General features: G+C 34.7%; 1 protein-coding gene and 1 non-coding gene across 5 annotated transcripts in view; both read left to right on the top strand.

Annotated features, from left to right (window-relative positions):
* MBD5 (methyl-CpG binding domain protein 5) overlaps positions 1–22,973 on the top strand; it is a 471,857-nt gene that overhangs the window by 64,938 nt on the left and 383,946 nt on the right. The window lies entirely within an intron of this gene.
* On the top strand, positions 20,616–20,722 carry LOC123814404. The gene has a single exon (XR_006784903.1). It is a non-coding gene; the product is annotated as a U6 spliceosomal RNA (small nuclear RNA).

Below are 22,973 nucleotides of genomic sequence, written 5' to 3'. Positions count from 1 at the left end.
ACTCCACTTCTCTCGGTTTGTTTCTTTCTTCCCCCTTCAATCTTGGTGCTTTAACTTCTACAAAGCAGCAATAACATTGCTTAGTCTACTGACCTTCATCAAGTCTCTCAGTGTTAGAAAGACTTTTTATATTTGTAATTTATGTGTATCGTTTTGTTTTCTTTTGATGGTTCCTCTTTTCTTTGTAAACCTCTGTAGTAGTTAGCTTGGTATTTGTTGGACTTCCAGTAAGTATTGATGAAGAGGACAAAAGCAAACTCAAATGTCAGCTTTCTGGTTAAATAGTTTCATAGGTATACTATTTGCATTTAAAAAGTGTAGTGGATATAACCGGTAAATAATGAATCTCAACAGAAGAGAATTTTTTACATGAGAATATGGTAGTAATGACTTGGAAATTATCATAAATGGCTAGAGGAATGCTGACTTCCTACTTCCCCAAGACTCTTATAATTATACAAGGGTGTTGGGAGAATAAAGATTTCCTTCTCTGGAGAGGGAGACCAGAGAATGGTGTCCTCTGAGTTTCTGTTAAGGCAGACAGATCTCTAGAGAGAGCATTTTGTGAAGATGATGTGACATAGGGGATTGTTAATTAGTAATTATAGTAGCAGTAATAGAGATGCAGTAGAAAAGTGTGCTGTGAAGGGATTATTGGAAAGATGCTCAGGGAAGAAGCAGCCCAGAGTGAAAGGTGGCAACGAATGTGGTCTATAAAGGGCTCTAGCACAGGGGTTTATATGTCAAGAAGCGGCCAAACATGTCAGGGCTATAGGGCATACTGGCATAAACTGGATTTAGTCAGATTTGTTTCTTTGGGTTTTTGTTTTGTTTTTGTTCTTGGTGATAATGGATTTTATTTTATTTTGTTTTATTTCACTTTGTAATTACAGGTAAAGGTAAAAACTAATTTACTTTATCAGAAATCAGAATAGTAGCTTAGAAATCTGTCCATTACATCTTTCTTTCTTTTTTTTTTTTAATCTGACCTCTATCCTGTTACCCTTCTTTTCTAAAGCAGATGACTAGGATAAGAGAAATGTAAATAATTGTCCTGAAAGGGTTATAACATTATTTACTAGAACTTTTTTCTCATCTGCAATTATTTCTGTATATCTAAAAACCAAGAACTCAATTTAAAAATACTATGATCATACTTTAAAAAGTTAGAAATAGTCCTTAATTATTATCATACAGTTTTCAGATTTTTCCAATTTATTTTGTTTGGCTTTTCATTTTAAAGATTTTATTTATTTTTAAAGAGAGGGGAAGGGAGAGAGGAAGAGAATCATCAATGTGTGGTTGCCCCTTGTGTGCCCCCTACTGGGCACCTGGCCTGCAACCCAGGCATGTGCCCTGACTGGGAATCGAACAGGCAACCCTTTGCTTTCTAGTCTGGCTCTCTATCCACTGAGCCACGCCAGGGGCTTTGTATTTTTTAAGATTGTATTTATTTATTTTACAGGGAGGGGAAGGTAGGGGGAGAGAGAGAAAGGGATAGAAACATCAATTGGTTGCCTCTCCCACACACCCCAAGCCAGGAACCAGGCCCATAACCCTGGCATGTATCCTGACCAGGAACCAAGGTGGCAACACTTTGCTTTGTGAGACTACACTCAACTAACTGAGCCACACTGGCCAGGGCATGTTTAGCTTTCTGTGGGATTTTTCTTTTGTTTATTTTACAGTTGTCTGTTTTAATCAGGATCTAAATCAGTCCATACATTGCAGTTGGCTGATGTATCTCTTAAAGTTTTCTGAATCTCAAAATTTTCACTTTTGGGATTAATAATTGATTAGACTTACTTTTATATGTACAATTTAACTTTAGAGATTTCAGAAAGTAGCCATATATAAGAATTAAATATATGAGAAAATACTTATCTAGTTTTTTTTTTTAGTCCCCCCCACAAATGTATGAATGATCTAAATAACTGGTTTGCAAGAGCTCAGGAGCCTCTAATAATCAGTCAACTTACTCAATTGTAAATAACATCTATATAGTTGTTTTCTTAATTTGCCCTGCACGTATAGTCTTAGAAAGTAAATATTATCCTGATTAATCTATCTTGGTTAGGAAAACAGGTTACAAAAATGAAATGATTGGTAATTTACCATAGATCACCCTTAGGAACTAGTTGAAAATTCAGAGCATTTAAATTTTTTTATCAGAGCAATAAAGATGTTTCTGTCTTTCTTTGTACTACAGCCCCGTGTGAGTTTTCAAATAGATTACAAGTCACCTGAAGGTGAAAATATGATTGGTATAGGTCAGGATAGGCTGTATTATTAGGTAGTGAGAAACAACCACAAAACCTCAGTTTAAAACACCAAATGTTTATTCTTTGTTCTTCTTGCATGTCCTTCATGGTTGGAGGTACCTCTGCTCTTAATAGACACTTAGGGAACTTACAGAGCGGCCACCATTGCTGATTTTGCTGGGGGAGGGGAGGAGCCCTGGAATGTATTACATCTGCAGTGAAATCTTCTAGCTCAGAAGTCATACATCCAATCACAAGGAGCTGTGAAGTTAGTCTTCTATGTGCCTTAGAGAGAGGAAAGAGCTATTGGTGAGCAGTACAAATAAATAACTAATGTATTAGTATTACACTTTATGTAATGAGTCTGTTACTGGACTGCTAACAGATCTGTTCGTTTATTTATTCACTCACTCATTTATTCATCTAATACTTACTGAATGGCTTCCATGTACAAGTTACTTTACTAGAGAGTGAAAATACTAAAGTGTATAAAACATGTTCCATTCCTTCTTTCTAGGTTCTCAGAGTCCAGTAGAGACAAGAGGCAAGTAATTCTATATTAGGGCTCAAAAATATCACCCATAAGTCATATCTGGCTTGCAGCCTGTTTTTATAGGAACCTTAAACTAAAAATGCCTTATATTTTCAAAGGGTTACAAAGGCAAGTGAACAAAGGAGGAATATATATATAACAGAGACTGTAAGTGGCCTGTGCAGCCTAAAATATTACTATCTGGCCCTTTGTAGTAAGAATCTTTTCTAACCTCTAATCCGTAACATCTGTCTTTTAAGTTTGAAGCTCCTGAAATGAGTCACCGTCTTACAGGGGTGTCCAACCTGCAGTCCACAGGCAGCCCATGACGGCTGTGAATGCAGTCCAACACAAAACCATACATTTACTTAAAATCTTTTTTTTTTTTGCTCACCAGTTTTCATTAGTGATTATGTATTTAATGTGTGGCCCAAGACAGCTCTTCTTCTACTGTGTCCCAGAGACACCAAGATTCACCAAAAGGTTAGATACCCCTGGATTGTCAGAAAATGGCACACAGTTACCTTGTAAGCTGTGGACGTCACTTAATAATATGCCTTTGTTTTACCTGATAATACCTTTCTATGGAAATATATGTATTTTTTCCCTGTGTTATTGGAATGGTGATTTTATTGGCATCTTGAGTGCTCTTGTCACTGGACATTGGAGATATGGGTCCCTGTTCAACTTGATGCATATTTAGGTAGCCACAAGATGATCAGACTCCTATAATGTGTATATGCAGATATTAAGTAATTATTTGAGAAAAGCAAGTAAAGTAACCATGAGGATGTCTACTTCCTCAGAGAAATAAGACCTAAACTTTCCAGACTTTAGAAATCAAAGTCAGGGAATGGAGTACACATAAAAGTTTTTTGTTTTTTGTTTTTTTTTTTTAATTTCTGGACTATGGATTGGGCTATGTTGTTAAGGGTTATAATCTTAGGTATTTCTTAAACTTAGTGAGAGGCTGTGGTTCAAAGTACATGGGGTTCAAAGAATATATGTCAAATCCCTGATATGAATGAGGCACTTGAGATGTAAGGACAAATGAGAATCACTCCTTGCACTCAAGTTCAAAATGAAGAGGGTATTCTGATTCAGGTTGAGAGGAACAGGATTGTTTGATCAAAAAACATCCAAAATATGTAACTTGAAAGCATCAGAAGAGAAAGAATGCCTTGAGCTTATGCTTCATACAGTTTTGTATTGACCATCAGAACTCAACTGAGTTATATCTCCACTTTTATTTGCCCGTTAGGTTATAGAACTCTGCCAGATTCCACACTAGTTTTAGGATCTAATTAAGATACTCTAATATGTGGAATGTGGAATGTCAGTGCCAAAAATACCTGTTTAACAACAGTTGGTAGAATTCTAGTCTTGTTTCAAGGTCAGCTTCTACCCTGTTGAGTTGTTTATAGGAACCAAATTTTTATAAATTTGGGGAACATACATTTTCAGATCAGGTGCTTCAGAGCTTACACCCTTAAACATAACTATTAACTGTTTTATAAGTGACTGGAGTTAGCTTTCTTAACCTTGTTTAAGCATATTTTTCCAAGTGATTCTTAAGATTCTTTCTAGTTTTATGACTGATTGTGACTGGAAGACAGAGGAGGCTCAGGTCTCTGATTCCAGTAACTCCAATCAGATTCTGAACTAGTATGCTGAGTAGTCCGTGTGTCCAGTGGGTGCTTGTTTACATGTATACCCAGTTGGCTTTGACTTTCACCAGCCTTCTGTTTGTTTGAGGACTAGCAGATTGCTCTAAATACACTGAATATGCCAGTGTTTACTATCAATTATGTATGATTCATTCTCATGTCTATTGACTAGTGCTCTATGTAATTCTGAGATTATTATTTAAAATTGCCTTTTTCTTATGTAGTTACTGCAAATGTACCAACATATAATGTCACATGACTGACTGCCCTTTCTTTGACACCTAAAATAGTCCAGTGTAAGTATATATTATCCATTGATACTTCTTTTAAAACACCTTCCTGGATCCTTTCAAATTGCTAATTTCTACATTACTAATTAGACCTTTTTGTTAGTAATTGTGAGCTTCTTTTGGTCACTGCTAATTGCACAAAACTGGGTATCAGAGCTACAATTTGGAATTATCCAAAAATCCCTTTGTTTTGTTGGAAAATTTAATATAAAAGAATAAGTGTTAATCATTTTATTTTATTAAAATGATCAAAATACTTTATTAGCTATTAAAATTTTTTATCATCAAAAAATTTCATGCATGAAGATGAATGCTATATAGAGTAGGACAGTTAAGTTCCATACCTAATCTTCTAAGACATGTTTATGGAAAAATAATATTTAATATTGTCAGCTCGTCTCATCTATTCTTGACATACAGCTTTTCTGTCATTTTCAGTAATCCACTGAATTATATGTCTAGGTCAACATAATTAAAGTTTTTAAACAAAACTAAATGATAAAGTAATTGAAATTAGTTATTACTACTATACCAGTTCTAATTTATAAAATGTTGACCTGGAATCTTAGCAGAATTCTGAATAGGTTAGCTCTATCTTCCAGTCTCAAAACCACTGCCTTTGTATTTTGGGCACTGGGCTTTGCCTAGCCTCATTCACCCTATCTTAGATCAGTGATTTTCAAGTGGTTTAGGGATGAGAGTAGTGTTGGCAGCAATAACAACCACTGAGGATATTGTTGTAGTTGGAGAAGCAAAATCAGTTTTGATAATACAAACTAGTGAAAGGAAGTTTCAAAGAGTCCTCTTGATTAGTGGGTGGTTACAAAAATACACCCTTTTCTATGTGCCTGAAATTCTCAAGTTGGAGAGATGATCCCAACCCATTCACTGTAGCCCCATCACAGTAACAGTTGTGATCACTCTCCTTCCTATTAAAACTTGCCTTTGCCCATTTTCATTAGTGTCCAGACCCCTGGAGCTAATTAATTTAATAAACCATGTTGTCATGTTAATAAATACTACTTTATCTTTAACAAGTCTTTGGAATTATTAAAACAAAATCAAAACAAAAAACAATGTGTAAAGGAAGTTTGGAATCAAGGTGAAATTGGAATCTGGAGGCATAAAACTAGGAGCACGTGATTAATCTTCCCTCAGTTATAGCAGACAGGGTATCCCTGTATTACATTTATGAGTAAGTTGTGGTTAGCTGGGGCAGTTATATCTTGTAATGTGAGAGAGGTATTAGAATTGTAAACCTTCAATAAAATCAGTGTATATGGAAATTCATTATATCCTCTGTTTAGTTTTGGACATATCTCTACAGAAAGCAAGTTTCAAATAACTTGAAAAAATGATTCAGGAATGTTGGGTCATGAGAGAAGCAGAAGTTTAATTTGGATTATTTTCTTTAAAAAGTGTGATTCTTTAGTTTGACGAACTTTTACATGTTTAGAACCTGATATTTTACTAGTTGCACATAATGTTTATTATTGAAAAAATGACCTAATTAATTTTCCCATTTTTATTCAACAGCAAATCTAAAGTAGAAATTTGTGGTAATGTAAATATAACATTTTGCCATATATAATAATGTTTAAAAAAACTATCTAGCATCAGATATTGAACCTAGCATTGTTCAGGCTTAAAACATTTAGTATTGATCCTCAGTTTAAAAGATAGGCTTAAAATAGTGTTACTATTCTCATTCTTAAAGTTTTTAAATGATCTGTGAGAAAGATAAATACGTATGTGACTCCTTTGCTAATTTGTGGATCTACTGAATTTAAAAGTAAATAAGAATTAAGAAGTAACGAAAAATGTTTAAAATAAGACATGTTCAAAAATATTACAAATTATAATACAACTATGTAAAAACACAACTATTTAAACATTAAAGATATTAGAATGTGATGTATCAAAACACTTAATGGTTATATTAAGGTGCTAGGATTAAGACCTTTATTCTTCTAGATTCCAATATTTTTGTACTGTAGTTGTTACTTTTATGATGGGAAGAATAAAATAAATATGTTTTTACAAAATGTAATAAAGATTAAATATAGAAAAGTATTTGCTGCTTCTAATTATAACAAATTCAAAGGCACTTATATTAACTATAAGAATAATTTATGTACCAAAAATACTGTTTTTTCTTTAGAGTATGTTTCAGTGTACAAAGCAGCTCAAAGCTCATAGTGTCAGAGTGCTGTCCAGTTTTCAAAATTATTATTAAATAAGTTTAAATGTAAAGGGGTTAAGTAAATGTTAACTTGTTTTATTGTCTCCTCTAAACTTCCTCATTCCCCCAAATGCCTTGAATAAAAACTCGACAAGGGCAGGATTCTTATCTATCTTTTAAAATTGTGGTGTCCCTAGCATTTAAAATAGTTTTGGGGATGTGGTAGGAGCTTAATAAGTATATGTTGATTGAGCAAATAAGTAACATGTGAGAGAGATGTCCTCTCTAAGTCCTAATTAAGTCCTAATGAATTATGTGCAGATAGTTCCAGTGTAAATTACTACGTTCCCTATACCCTGTCCTTCTAACTTGGTTAAGTTGTAAAACCAGAGGAAGGTGAAATTTGTCACAAGGGTTGAAGATGTCTTGATGTTCAGAGAATGCAGCAACCTGGAGCCAAGCAACAACAACCTAGACAAGGAGTTACATCCCCAACACTCTTAGTAAACACTCTTACTCTAAGGAGTAATGTGAATAAGTACAGTAAATAGAGTGGAGAGGTGCTAGGAATATCCGATAAGTCCTGGTCTGCTTACCATAAATGGACCCTAGATTGCAGCAGAACCCAAGATGGCACCTGCTCAGAAAGTTTTTCATATTGCTTTGTGTATACCTTGATGACCCAATGCACCCTGCTCTGGTATATCCCAGGATCATAGTTTTAATCCTCCTGTTTCTTCCACATAGTGCCTACTCCACTGTAACTCATGCTTTTGTGGGGGAATTTCAGATATCTTAGAACACAAACTAAATAAAACTTCATTAACTGCTCAGTTTGAAAGTGATAGAATCAGTTTGGTAAGTAAATCATTTAATCTTGCATATGGCCAATATACTCATTATTTCCTTTTATTCACATAAATGTGATTCTATGTAAATCATTTTTAGACTCGTCTGAATCTACTTTCATTTATTCTGTAGCCTCATTCTTTTTAGTTGTTGTTTCCCTCTATGCTTCTTTCGACTTTGTGCAAATATTTCACACTTCATATGCAAAACTAGAGGCATTTCTCATAGATCCTTTGGACTCTGAGAAAACATAATTTCCTTTCTTTAGCCCCAAACATTTATAGTTTTAAGCTGAAACTGCTCTCTCCAGAACTGCTTGAATGTTTTTATGATAGGATCTCTCACTCTGAGCCCTAAGTTCTGAATCTTGTCATTCATTCATTGTCTTCTCTGATACCCCTTTTCTAGAACACATATCCATCTCCCCATCTAACTTCAACTTTATTTCTTTTGTTTCTGATAGGTTCTGTAAACTCCTCAGTCCTTGGTCATTTGCCCAGGACCATCAGCATGTTATTCCGGATTGTTTTTCATCTCCACTAGTCATATTTCCCATTATTCATCTTTTGGCCCTTTTATTTCTTCTCTCATTCACATTAGCTCGTTCATTCACTTAATTGTTTAGTCATTCTACACATATTTGGTACACTACCATGTACCAGAGCTGTGCTAGGTGTTAGGATAGTGGTAAAAGAAACAAACATGATCCACACTTCTGTTGCGGTTTCTGTCCAGTTGAAGCATAAAACACTAACCTTAACCTCACACGTCTACTTCCATTACTTAATCGCATCTGGCTTCAGGGAAAGGGTTTTTCTTACACAACTCTAGTACACATTTGAACCTAAAAAGGAACAAAATAATTTTACCTGTTTGCTGGTAGCTTTTGCACAATAGCAAGACCATTTGGCATGGTTCCAACAAAATGAATAGGTTATTTTCTGTAAAACTCTTAATAATAATTATAACCAATATTTATTAGACCCTGTTTCTTGCTCATTATGGGCATGATTTCCTGTGATCCTTAGAACAAACTTAGGAGGAAAGAGACACAGAGAAGTCAAGTTGCTTGCTCAGAGTCATTTAGGTGCTACATTGAGAGAGTAGGGATTCAAATCCAAGTCTGTTCTGTCCCAGACATGAGCTGTGTTGTCTCTTGTGTTTGGCGGTTTCCATCCCAGTGAAAGTACTCAGAAGCCAAATGTGTGAAATTGTGTTCTCTCTTTGATCTTATAAACTAAAATTTCTGCTCTATAAAATGTTAGAGAATCTTAGTTTCAAAAATGAAGATACAACCATATTTACAAAGCCTCTTTTTGATTGGTTTGTTTTGATTATGAAAGAGAGAGTGACTTTTAAAACAATGGGGAATATTTACTATCAAATAGAAAATATTTTTGTGAAAGGATTGCTTACATGTTAGTATTATTTATGATTTTAAATTATAAATAATTGGGAGTCAGCATTCTTTGTTAAAAACGAATTTTTTAAAATAAGGTGAAAAAACACCATACATAGTGCCCCCCTAAGTATATATTTTTTCGCTTTGTAATATTCACTTAACATATATCATACAAAGATAAAGAGAACCATCCCAATCAAGGGCTTATGTTCTGCCCTGCCTATATTGAAATAGCTTCCCCTTTTTTCCATTGTTTATATTGTTTCTAAGACCTACTTTTGTGTCCTTCAACAATTTTTACTACCAGGAGACTTTTTTTTCCTAAATATAGCACACAACAATTAAAAACCTAGTATAGAAATACTATATAAAGTCTCTTCTCTGTTTGCAGTTTAATAGTTTGCAATTTAACCTGGTAGAATACAGATCCATGTAGTACTTAAAAGTATTGGACTTGAAGTCAAATAAGATCTCTGCCGTACTTCATCATTAATATTGTGCAAATTAACTTTTTTCATGCTTCTGTGCTCATACCACAAATACTACCAACTCCCTGTGACAAGCCTAACTAGAAGCTGCTCCTTTACATCAGGATTACCAAATTCTACCTAACCAGAATTTAAAATATTTCAAAAACAAGGACATAAAAACAAAAGGTATTGCATTATAATAGCCATTGAAAAAATAAAATAAGTTTGTCATATCTAAAGTAGTGTCTGCTCTTATTTTATGCCTCTTAAAATATAGCTTTTAAAGTATTTAAATATTTCAGTGCAATGTTTATTGAGTTTCAAGTTAGTATTTCAGTATAAATGTTTCATCATTGTTATTACTTTGTTTATTCAATAGAAACTTGGGCCTAGTAAGATCCTTTTTTTTTTCCAGATAAAAACCTTTATCTGAGGTGTTAAAATATCTTTAAAAGATTCTCTCTTTTTTTTTTAGAACCAAGTAATTAATCTTCAATGTCAGAATATCATATAGTTTTAAAGAGTGATTCGAGCTTACCCTATATTGGTTCATCTTCTTTTAAAAAAATTATCTTCACTTTAAAAAATACATTACCATGAATTCCTTGGAAGAAAGCCATATTATAAATACAGGGTATCTTGTTACTATTTATAAAATATTTTTGCTATTTCTTTTAATGGCAGCTGTTTTTCCCCCCTGAGGCATTTTTCTTCCATTCTTAAGCAATCTGCTTCCCTAGTCCCCATCCCCAACTAAAAATATTTCCTCATTGCCATCATTTTCTTTATTTATTTGGTTGAAAATTGAAACTTGTAGTGACAGCAGGTTTTTAAAGGGTCATATGAAGTATTTTTTATTATCTTTAAATTTGTTACCTTATTTTCTAATACTACATTTTTATCTTTTTTTCAAAATATTTAGCCAGTGGCTTCCATTTTATTTGTTTAGGAAGCTGATGGGGGCATTTATGAAGAAGAAAAATATAGAAGGAAGACATACTGTAAACCAATACTTTCAGAAGATTAACCGTGCGTCTGTCATTACTAATGGCATAGGATGAGGCAGAATGAGAAACCAAAGACCGAAGTTGATTTAGGCCTGTGAGAGCTAACATAATGAGGATCTCATCAAACACTGAGCTTCAGGCAGAAAATTAGCTACTCTAGGGAGGAGAATATAACTTCTTAACCATAGTAGGTAGAGTCTAATTTGAAGTCAGAGAAGCCCCTGAAAGCAAACTTAAACAGATTTCAGCTACTGAGATATAAGCTAGCACAAAAGTGGTCAGTAGGAAGGAGCAAGAAGGAAATAGTAGGCAGACTGACGCAGCGATAACATCCTCTGTGTCACATAAATGTATTTGGTCCATGTAAGAAACACAGCAGGTCATGACCACTGAAACAAGAGCAGGGTTGAACAACCTGGGTTCATGGAGTTCTGCTGGGACAGGAGGAGACAAGGAATGGCAGGTTTTATTGGCAACAGGTGTAAAGCAAAGTTTCACACATCATTATTATTTTTATTGTAATTATTGATTGTGGCAGAGAAACTACTTTAAATCTAATTTTAAATAATAGCATTTTCTAACATCCAGCCCTAGAGAAACGTTCTTCTCCCCGTACCTTAAGCCTTTTGAAACCTTGCATCCATGCAAGGATGTTGAGAAAATGACATTTACAAATACTGATAGAAGTGTACATAGTCCATTATCTGTAATTCTGAACTTCAAAGAACAGGGAGGTGAGGAACCCACACTTTTTTTTAATAAAAAAATTAAGTAAAAATATACTTAGTTTAGGTAGCAAAATCTGACTTGAACTTAACTGGTATGGTGGCAAATCGAGAGCCGAATTTATGTGAAGCTAATTATAGGCTTGACATTAGGTATGTATGAATTCTGAAATGCTACTGGCCACAAGGGTTTTGAGAGTGAAGTGTTTCGGTCTTTAGTAGTTTTAGTCGTGTGTCCTTGGAGTAACCTACTTAATAACTGTTAACAGTGGTAGGCTTTATCATCCTGAAGAGACTAATACAGGCAGTTTTTAATTTGCATATTAGTTTTTTTATTCAGAATCTGTTTATCATAGCAATGCTGTGATAGTATTATGTCCCTAGGTAATATTATGTCCTTTTAATCAATCATTATGTATTGGGTTGGCCCAATATAGTGTTAAAAACCAGTGAAAGTTAATAAGCAGTAGATTTTGGGGGGCTTTTAAATGAGTTCTTACAGTATTTCTAGAAGAGGTTCAGAGCTATTTGAAATAATTGTAGCCTTGTAATCCTATGCTTTGAATGGAGCAACATTTATTTGGTGTCTAAGTTTTTGTATGTTGATTTAAAATACATACTCATTTTTAGGTTTAATATTATATGGGTGTATTTAAACATTAGATATAGACATATATATGCAGTGGGATCATTGAAAAGTTGAAGATACAAAAGTTGAAAATTGGGGATTCAGATACACAAGAGTTTTCTTAAACACCAAGCATGTTTCAATCCTTTCCTTGTTGTGAACTGATGTATATACATCTGGAAAACCAGACGAGACTGATTTGGAATGACATTTTTATAAGTATTATTTTATAGTACCCACAAAATATCAGGCAGTTACTGGCTGTTGGTATATTCATTATATTATTTAATCTTCATAACAAATGACCATACATGATTGGTTTGGCTCCTTGCTATCTCTCCACCCTCTTTTGTAATCCAAACTAGGCCATTTCTGGTTCCTACTTTAGACTGGCTCTCCTTAGTCAGGTCTGAGTAAGGAGAATGTTTAAATGTTAACTCCTCAGAGAAGTCTTCAACTACCACCAATGTAAAGAAATCACTCAAGTCACATCATCACGTTTTAATTGCTTATGATACCTACTTCCATCCAGTATTTTCCTGTTTCTTTACGTGTTTGTTCACATGTTGATTGTTTCTCTTAATAAAATATAAGTAAGCTTCATGAGAGCAGGACTCTTACCTATTATGTTCACTGCTTTATCTCCAGAACCTTTTTAAACTGGCCAAGAAATACCTGTAGGAAAAAAAATGTATGAATTGAATCTAGAAAACATAACAGATGATTCTGATTAAAAAAGACTAGGAGAAATAAGGATTTAAGGGTATTTGGACCAGTGGTTCTTACAACCTGCTAAACTAACCTGGGCCAGCAGCATTAGCAACACCTGGGAGTTTGTTAGAATGCAAATTCCAAGGACCTGTTGACCCAGAAATTCTGGTGGTGAGGCACTGCACTCTGTTTTAATAAGTCTCCCAAGTCATGATTTTGATATATAACCACTAATTTAGACATTTCTTTGCACCAGTTGTGAGAAGTATTAGTTTTGTTTTGTTCGTTTGTTTATTGCTAATTTAAAATGTATTTTTTTCTGTGCGTGGTTTTGTTAGCTGGATATTTATTTTTAAGATTTTATTTATTTATTTTTAGAGAGAGGGGAAGGGAGGGAGAGAAACATCAATGTGTGGTTTCCTCTTGCATGCCCCCTACTGGGGACCTGGGCCACAACCCAGGCATACGCCCTGACTGGGAATTGAACTGATCCTTTGGTTTTCAGGCCAGTGATCAATCCACTGAGCCACATCAGCCAGGGCTGTTGGCAGGATATTCTTTAAATTTTCACATACCAAAAATTTCAAAAATGTATAGCTCTAATCAAGAGTCAGTATAGCTAATTCAGTGAACTGGGGACAAAATTTTGTTTGCTTTCTAATTTCAAAAGAAATTTGTTTGTTTGGAATTGTCTTAAACCAGCTTCAAAGAGTAATTTTGAAACAAAACTTGATCGAAGTATATAAGCATTCTAATGATTAGCATAGCCTAGTATCTCTTACAGACCTTTAGAAGGAAAATTCAGTAGAGCTCTGTATTTGAAGCCTACTGTTCTAAAGTGAAGGTTTACTCAGGGACTTTAAAATATTTTAAAAATGCCACTAATATTGTATTTGTCTTCAAATATTAATTTCCACTGTCACTTTTATGTATCATTTAAGTAGAATTAACTATATTTAGTAGTAGAGTACATAATATAGTTTTTTAAAAGGGTCTAGAATTGCATTGGCATTGATATCTTGAGATATTAATATTTTTCCTATTATGAACAATGCCAAAGCTTTATCTTTCTTGATCTAGAGCAGAATACTGTGAAAATTTTCTAAAAATCTAAACATTTTTGAAGTGGAAGAAAAATAACTTACGAAATACGTGCCACAAGCCCGATAAATATAGGTATTAGGGCTAATAGATATAGAAGCTGCCATTTGGAGAGTGAAATAAGTGACTTGACCAGTGTCCCGTGGGTACTATGCCACAGAGACAGGGTTCAAACCCAGGGGTGTCTGAATCCAAAACCAGTGATTTTTTTTTAGCTGTTCAGTACTGCCTCATAGCTCCTGTGTATACAATTAAAGACCAGGTAAATCATCGTAAATCATTAGTGAAAGCTAGCAGGTGCAAATAATAAATGAATAAATAAAATTTGGCAAGAGGTTGCTCTTTTCTCACTAAATCTAGCTAAAAGGCTGATGTTACTCCCAGCATACACCTAATCACTTAAAAATGTTGGGTCACAATTACGACTTCAAATTAAGCAACTCTTATTAATGGTTGGGAAAATGTGATAGAAATATTTATTTTCAAAATTCTAAAAAATATTGATACTATTTTAATAAGTATTTGAATATGAACAGATTTTCCCTTATTCTGTTGCTTTAGAAATTGAAACTACTTTCTTATGTCATTTCTATATTAACTCTTGAACAAAATACAAAATTAATACTGTTTGCTGGGAAATCATTTATACTTGACCATCTATGATATTTTATCAGTCGTATTATTTAATCCTTTTAATATACATACAATCTGCACTTAAGTAAAATGTATTCTTAATTTACTTAGTGTTAAAGTGCTAAAGTAATATAAGGGTATATTTTAAGGAGATATTTTTCTTTGAAGACTTCATTTCAGATGCTTAATTTCTTATAAAAGGTGGTAACATTTTATTATAGATTTAGCAATCACGGTATTTTAAGAGTATGTGGTATACTGTAAATACAGATTACGTACTGTGAACAGTACATGTCTACATGCATACTCGTTTTTAAATTAATTTCATTACAGTAAGTTTTGGAGACTTTTTGATAGCTTTTTGGAGTCTTCTTGATATTGTCAGTGGAATTTAAACAAAATGTTCTGAGTGAATAAATAGTGTCAGATGTTAAGTACTTGCAATGTTAAATGTTAATTGGGATCCCTGAGCAAACCATTTAAAATGGTGTTATGTGTGAGAGAAGGGAAATTGAGGTTCCATTTTTTTCTTAAAAGAGAATAGAAAAAGTAATTGACATACTGTTAAGAGTTAAAATAGCAATATTACCAATTTTTAATATTCCAGGACAAATCATATAATCAGTTTAACATTGACACTTTTCTGTCTTCTCTTTTCTTTGACACGCTCTTGACTATTTAAAAGGAAATTACACTAGTTCTCCCTTATCCATCGAGGATACATTTTAAGACCCCAGTGGATGGTTGAAACCATCGATAGTACCCAACCCTATGTGTACTGTTCTTTACCTACACATACATACCTATGATAAACTTTAATTTAAAATTAGGCAATCTCACAAATTTGTTTTTACTATAGATCTTAGCAAACTCAACATATTGTTTTTCTTTCCTTTAAGATAAGTACTTTCACCTTTTCAATTAAAGGAAGCACTTTTCAGCTTCTCTTTGGCATATCCAAATTTCCAGTATCACTATTCTTGTGCTTTCATGCCATTATTAAGTAAAATAAGGATCACTTGAACACAAGCACAGTTAGTAACATGACGGGGGGTCTGATAACCAAGAGGGCTACTAACTGCCTAACAGGTGGGTAGTGTGCACAGCCTGGGTATGCTGGGTAAAGAGCTGATTCAGGTCTGGGCAAGACAAAGCAGGACAACACAAGATTCTATTACACTACTTAGATTTTTGCACAATTTAAAACTTATGAATTGTTTATTACTGAAAGTTATCATTTAATATTTTTGAACTGTGGTCCATTGTGGGTAATTGAAACCTTGGAAAATAAAACCACAGATAACAGTGGGACTACTGTACAGAGAACAGAAAAAGAAAAGGAAATTACAGAGAAGAAAAAGGAAATGCTGCAGACTATGAATAAGCTTTGGAAAAACTGGGGGGATAAGTTGCTGAAAAGACAAAGCTATGGAGTTATAAAGTATTATACTTATCTTAGAGCAGTGATTTCAGCTGGGTGTGATTTGGCCCCTCTGGGCACATTTGGCAATGTTTGGAAATACTTTTGATTGTCCTTACTTGAGGGGATCAGGTTCCATAGTGGTCAGTGATGCTGCTGAACATCTACAGAACATAGGACAGCTACTAACAGCAAATAAGTATCCAGTCCGAAATGTCAACAGTGTTAGACTGAGAAACCCTGCCTTGAAAAGAGACACCATCTCTCATTTGCTTAAGGCCCTATAGCTACTAAATGAAGTGGCCATAACTTGAATTTGGATCTCCTGACCCCAAGCCACTTGTTTTTCTTGATTCTCATTGTTCTTAGAATCAAAACTTGAGTTGTCTGCTCTGGCCGGTGTGGCTCAGTTAGTTGGAGCATTGTCCTGTAAACTGGAAGGTTGCAGGTTCAATTCCCAGTTGGGGCGCATACGTAGGTTGCCCGATTGGTACCTGCTTGGGGCTACTACGAGAGGCAACCAGTCAGTGTTGCTCTCTCACACTGATGTTTCTTTCTCATTCTCTCTTTCTCTCTCTGTCTCTCTTTCTCTGTCTTTCCCCCCCTCCTCCCTCCCTTCCCTCTAAAATCAGTGAACATGTCCTTATGTAAGGGTTAAAAACTACAAAAACAAAAAAAAAAGTTGTCACTTATCTTTGGAGAAGTGGGTAAAGGGGGAAGCAAAGGAATTATCAAAGTCAGTGCTGTATCTCTATTTTTATGTGTCCCTCAATTGTAGCATAATTAGGTTTAAATTTTGTTTATTCGTTTGTTTAATTTATACAATATCTAGAAGTACCATTTGTTTTGGAATTGGCAGCTTCAATTTGTTTCTTTGTTTAAAACTTAATACATATTATCAGTGCTTATTTAGTTCAGAGCGTCTTGCAAGGCATACTGTAGGGGTATAAGAATTTTAAAACAAAAGTATAGCTTTTGGGAAAATACAATATAAAAGAAAATGAAATGTGAGAGAAATAAGTTGAAAAAAACGACCTTGCATCCAAAATTGTTTGCAGGGAACCACCTAAGTGTTCAAGAGCAGGAAATGTTTGGGTATATCACAGTATTTATATATAAAGGAATATTATGTATTCATTATAAATGATGTTTATGATGAATTCGCAATAACAAAGGTACATCCTTATATTAAACAAAAAATAAAATGATATAAAATTTAATCTTCTGCTTTTAACTAAAAATTTAAAAACATACTGACAAAGTATCTGGTGTATAGTGTTATAGTATTTATAAATTCAAAGTGGTGTTACAGTATTCTACTAAAGAAAGATAATACTGATTCATTCATGTAGCAGAAATTTTCTCAATGCCTTGGATGTTTCAGGCACTATGCTACATTCTAGGGACAAGACAGTGAGCAAGAGACAGACAAAACTTTTCCTTAAACTGTTAATAGTCCCATCATGGAAGATAGTCAATAAAAATTGTGTTAAGTAATAAAAAGGCCCTGCAGGAGTTTATGGCTGAAGTCCTGTCTTGTTATTAGTAAGGTAGGCTAGGCTAGCTTGGTAGCAAATTAACCTAGAAATCTCACCTTGGCTGGTGTAGCTCAGTGGATTGAGTGCAGGCCTGTAAAACAAAGGGCTGCTGGTTAGATTCCCAGTCAGGGCACATGCCTAGGTTGTGGGCCAGGTCCCCAGCTGGGAGCACGTGAGAGCAACCAGACATTGATGTTTCTCTCCCTCTCTTTCTCCTTCCCTCCCCATCTATCTAAAAATAAATAAATAAAATATTTTTTAAAAAGAAAAGAAAAAAGAAATCTCCATAATTTATCAAACAAGGAATTTGTTTTTCTCTCAAGTAATGTCTAGTTTGTACCAGGCAACCCTCTGCCATCTTGCAGAAACATGTAAGGGACAGTCCTGTAAGTTGATTACATCTTTTTTCCCCTCACATTTTAGTGTCCAGAAATCAGCCTCATTCCTCTAACCTAACTGGAAGGCAAGCTAGAAAATGCAGAGGAGCTACATTTGGCTATTGAGCACCAATTCCACCACTAGTCTTTACCACAGATTGAACAATTCAGGAAAAGCTCCAGAAGCTGAGGCATTTAAATTGAGACCTGAAAAATAAGAATTAGTTAAATTGACCAGGAAAGATATAGAAAGATTATTTCAGGTAGAAATATCTCGTGCCAGTGCCTAGAGGAAAGAGAAGGATCTAAGAACTGGAACTATAGTACTTGAACAGTGAATGTGGGGGTAAGGCAGGTAGGGGTACAGTTCTGAAAGGTTTTATAAGCTGTGTATATGTATTTAGACATTATTCTGAAGTCAGTAAGAAGCCTCTGGAAGGATAAAGCATGAGAAATTTTGCTTAGTATGAGTGATGTAATAAAATTTGCATTTTAGAAAAATCATTTTGGTTGAAGTGAACAGTACGGATTGGAGGAGAGCAAGATTGCAAACAGGTGGTGAGTTAAGAACCACTAGCATCAGTGTAGCTAAGCAATGATGGGGACCTGCAGGAATGGGAATGGAAAAAAATAGAATGGGGAGATATGTAAGAGGTATAGTTGTTGGAATTTGTGTCTGTGAGTGGTCCGTAATAGGAGGAGTATGATATATGGGGGATGTGATTGGCTAAGTTTGGGACATACAAAGTGTTTATAGCCAAACAAAAGTTGAATACATAGGTCTGAGATGAGAAGAGAGATCTTAACTTGGAAAGAGATTTATCAGCACATAGATCATAGTTGAAGCCACAAGAGTCAGTTTGTACTGGGGAAATGCATACTGTGAAAGGGAAGAAAGCCTGTGTCAGAAGCCCTACAGACAACATCTAAGGCAAAGGTTCTTAAAACTTCCACAGTGCATGAGTCGTCATCTGAGCTTTTTAAAAATATGTTACCTGGGCTCCACACTTAAATTGGTCTCAGTATGTCCTAAGATATCCCATATTTCAAAAGCTTCCCTGGTGATTCTAATGTACAGCCGGGGTTAAGAGCCATTAATGTAGGGGTATCCAGAAAATGAATACAAAGGAGGCTAATAATCAGTGACACAGGAGGGAAACCTTCTGGTGTCTCCAAGCCAAAGAAAGAAAAAAATCATGAAATGAGCTGAGTAAAAAGCTGCTGAGAGTATAAAAAATAATGGTCAAAAAGTGTCTTTGGATTTGCCAATATGAATATGAATTATGACCTGAATTAATTGTCATGGAAGTCTAGTTGCTGTAATGTGAGAAGTAAGTGAAAGGTAGAGAAAAGGAGACAGTTGATGTCACCACTCTGTCACATACCCTTTCACCATTGCGAAAGCTGTGTGATCCTAAATTGGAGGCACTGTAATGGCAAGTCTGGACAAATTAGGAGATTGGGGATATCAGGAGGTTATCATGGGATCTACAGACTAGGATAATTTAAGGAAGTAATAGAGTGTCAGGAGATAAAAGTAAAACAAACCCAGGGAGAAATGCATCTGATTTGCCAAATTATCTGGAACTAGAATGGAGAATTTATGTCTGAAATTTGTCAATCCTGATGCTTTTGTTGTATTTTGGGTGTTCTGAGTTAGGGAAATCTCATTTGGAAATCTGCTAAGTTAAGTATATTCTTAGTTCATTCCTGCCTAATATGAAATTTCTGAATATTTACTTCCTACACTCTTTAAAGGTCTTTCCTTTAACTCATGTGCTTTATAGCAGGGTTGGGATGTAAAAGATCATACGTGCACTCATACAGTACACTCATTCATCAAGTGACATTTATCAGTCATCAGCACTATTTGATGCTGGGCATGCATTAGTAAATAAGAAAGTTTGTGCCTGCAAATAGCTTATAGACTAGTGGGGTGGACAGTTAGTTAATTAAACAACTAGAATATAGTGTGACAAATGTACTATAATGTGATAGAGAGGGTACCCAAACTCATTCATTAGCAGTTAAAAGAGTCTTCTGGGAGAATGTGATATTTTGTGTGAGACCTAAAACCTTTAAGGAGAGTAGGAATTTGCCAAGTGAAGATTGGAATATTGAGTCACTGGGGAAGATGCATATTAAGGCTGAGAGAATAGAGTAGAATGTTCTTAAGGCAAGAGAAAGCAAAAAGCCATATATAGATGGGGAAAATTAGAATAGATTTTTTTAACCTCCTATTGTTTTCCTCAACTCCATTGTCAGAGATATGCTTGGATTTTCCTATAAGTACAAACCCCTACACAGAGCTCTTAAGTGCCGGATCTCAAACTTGCATGTATAGTAGAAGTAGCTTGTCCCAGTTATCTAATGCTGCATAACAAATTACTCAAAATTAATGGAATAGAGTAACCGCTTATTATACCCACAGCTTGTGGGTCAGGATTTCAGATTGGTCACAACAGAGATGATGTGTCTCAGTTCCATGATGTTTAGGATGTCAACTTGAGGACTGGAGGGGCTAAAATTATCTGCAGCATTGTTATTTATCTGTCTAGCAGTCGATTCTGGCTATTAGCTGGGGGGCTTACTATATTTTGACATGTATAATGTGCTCCCATGTATAATGCACACCCAAGTGTTTGGCCTAAACTTTAGGGGGGAAGATCTTTCATTTTAATTTTTTAATTCAATTTTTTGTTTATATTTAGAAACAAAACTGATTATCTTATTCCAAGGTAGTATTTTGTGTATGGACATTGTTAATTGCTTTCTAGAGTTATACTTTTAATGCATAAGCATAAATAAAAGAATGAAACACAGTGCTCAGTTTGGTGGCACATATACTAAAATTGGAACGATGCAGAGAAGATTAGCATGGCCCCTGTGCAAAGATGACATGCAAATTTGTGCAGCATTCCATATTAAAAAAAAAGAATAAAAACATTTACATAGATACGGAATTAGCACTACCCGTGTATAATGTGCATCCTTATTTTTCCCTCAAAAATTTGGGCAAAAAAGTGCACATCATACACAGCAAAATTCAATAATTCTTTTCTGAAAAAGCCTCTCTGTATGGTCTCTCCTCATGGACTAGTTTGAGCATACTCAGAGCATCATGACCAGGATCCTAGATTAAGTGCCTCAAGAACAAAACTATGTGTAGTTTTATTATTTTATGATCTAGCCTCAGAAATCACATAGCACCATCTATACCATACTCTATTTGTTGAAGCAGTTATGGCCTTTGTCCATATTGAAGGGAAGGGAACATAGAACGTACCTTTCGGAGAAGTGTTAGTGATATTGTAAGAAGAGAATGTGGGAAATGATTGATTGATTGATTAGTATATTTGAAAAAAGTAATCTTGTACACTTCTTAAGAATGTTCACAAATAGGAACAAGCTATGTTCAACTGTACCAGTAGCAGTCACTAATTGTCCTTTATAGCTTGCCTGTTACTCATTCATGATGCCTTTAACATTACTTTGAGGTATTTTATAAATGCTAGTTGCCCCATCCCATCCAATATTTGCAAAAGCAGAAAAAAAGCTTAGAAGTGGTACTAAGAAAAATTATATGATTCTACTGGAAATCAACAAGAGATTATTAATTAAAAGTGATAAAACTATACTGCTTTTATGTTATCACTTTTGACATATAAATAAATAGAATTAAATGAACATTCTTTCAGAACCTAATGTGATTTTAAGTAAAGGAACTTTACTATACTACCTTATCCCCTTTACAAGCCTGCTAGCTAGATAGAACAGTTTTTGGGGGGGCAGGGTTTAACCTCATTTTATCACACTACACTGTGTTCTAGCCTCAGCTATAATATAAACAGAATATTAAACTTTAAAAACAGTGTGTTCTCACATTAAAAACAGATGTTAAAGTTAAAACTACAACTCATTTCATTTGTTTGTTTTTCTTTGTTTGGTCCTTATTTTCTCATGCGTAGAATTCATTTTATGTATGTGCTTATGTGAGATTTGTATGCATACACACACACATAGGTGTGTGTGTATACATACACAAATATATGTAACCATCTCTATATACATACATAGCCATAAACCCCAAATTAGACCCTTGCTTCACTTGCATATATTCACCATCCTCTTAGTCCTCTGATTTTAAATAATCCAGGAAGGTCTGAATTTAATTGGAATGAGAGTTTTTTAAAGTAATATATCTAGGCTGAGTAGCTCAGTTGGTTAGAAAATTGTCCCAATGAGTCAGGGTTGCAGGTTCCATCTCAGGTCAGGGCACATGCAAGAACAACCAATGAATGCATAAATAAGTGGAAGAACAAATCAATGTTTCTCTCTCCGCCTCCCTCTCTCTACCCCTCTATTTCTCTCTTCTTCTCCCCCCTATCTCTTTCTTCCCTCTCTCCTCCTCTCCCCTCTCCTCTTCCTCCCTTCCTTCACCCTGCTAAGAAATCAATAAATAAAAAAGGTCTGTATCTATTTTGCTGTCTGGTTTGCTGTTCTAATCCATCCCATCCTGCCTACAAATGATGTAGTAAGAAGGTTAAATTAGGCACAGAGTTCAGCAGCAGATCACTTTCACCTGTTTTAGCCTAAACTCAGAGCCGCTGACGTAGAAAAGACTTCCCAGTCTACTTTGATAAAAAGTAGAGTTGAAAAATGGTAGCGTCAACCATTTTTACCAGGTGCTGTACATTTGTTACCTTATTTAATCCTCACAATAACTTAGAAGAGTACCTGCTATTCTCTCTGTTTTACAAAGAAGAAAGCAAAAGCCTGGAAGAAATGAAGGAGCTTGTCTGTTACTCAGCTCTGACATAGTGACAATGAATAAGATTCTAAGCCAGATCTTTTTCAGATATTTCTTTTTCAGTTTAGTATTAGAACATGCAGTTTTTTCTGTAATACTTCAAAGTCGAATATTATTTTGATTTTGATTTAATATTCATGTGAGTAAATGGCCTGTTCTCTTCAGCTAGATGTGTTTGTATAGGGCATGAGCAAGAGCAGTAAGAAGACTTAGGAAATTAACCCTACTAAGAGCTCAGTCTGTTTGCTGTCATATCAAAAAAATTTTAAGATCTTTCTTATAATCAAAAAAGTATACAAAAGAAGCTATGAGTAATATAATTATGTTGTAAAATACCAGAACATTCCAACTCGCCAAGAAAAGTGGAAAA

The sequence above is a fragment of the Phyllostomus hastatus genome, unplaced genomic scaffold (genome assembly GCF_019186645.2).
Source record: "Phyllostomus hastatus isolate PE091 unplaced genomic scaffold, TTU_PhHast_1.1 phas_contig_1, whole genome shotgun sequence".
Lineage (NCBI taxonomy): Eukaryota > Metazoa > Chordata > Mammalia > Chiroptera > Phyllostomidae > Phyllostomus > Phyllostomus hastatus.
Note: the sequence above shows the minus strand (reverse complement) of the source record. Positions and strands in the feature narration are given on the sequence as shown.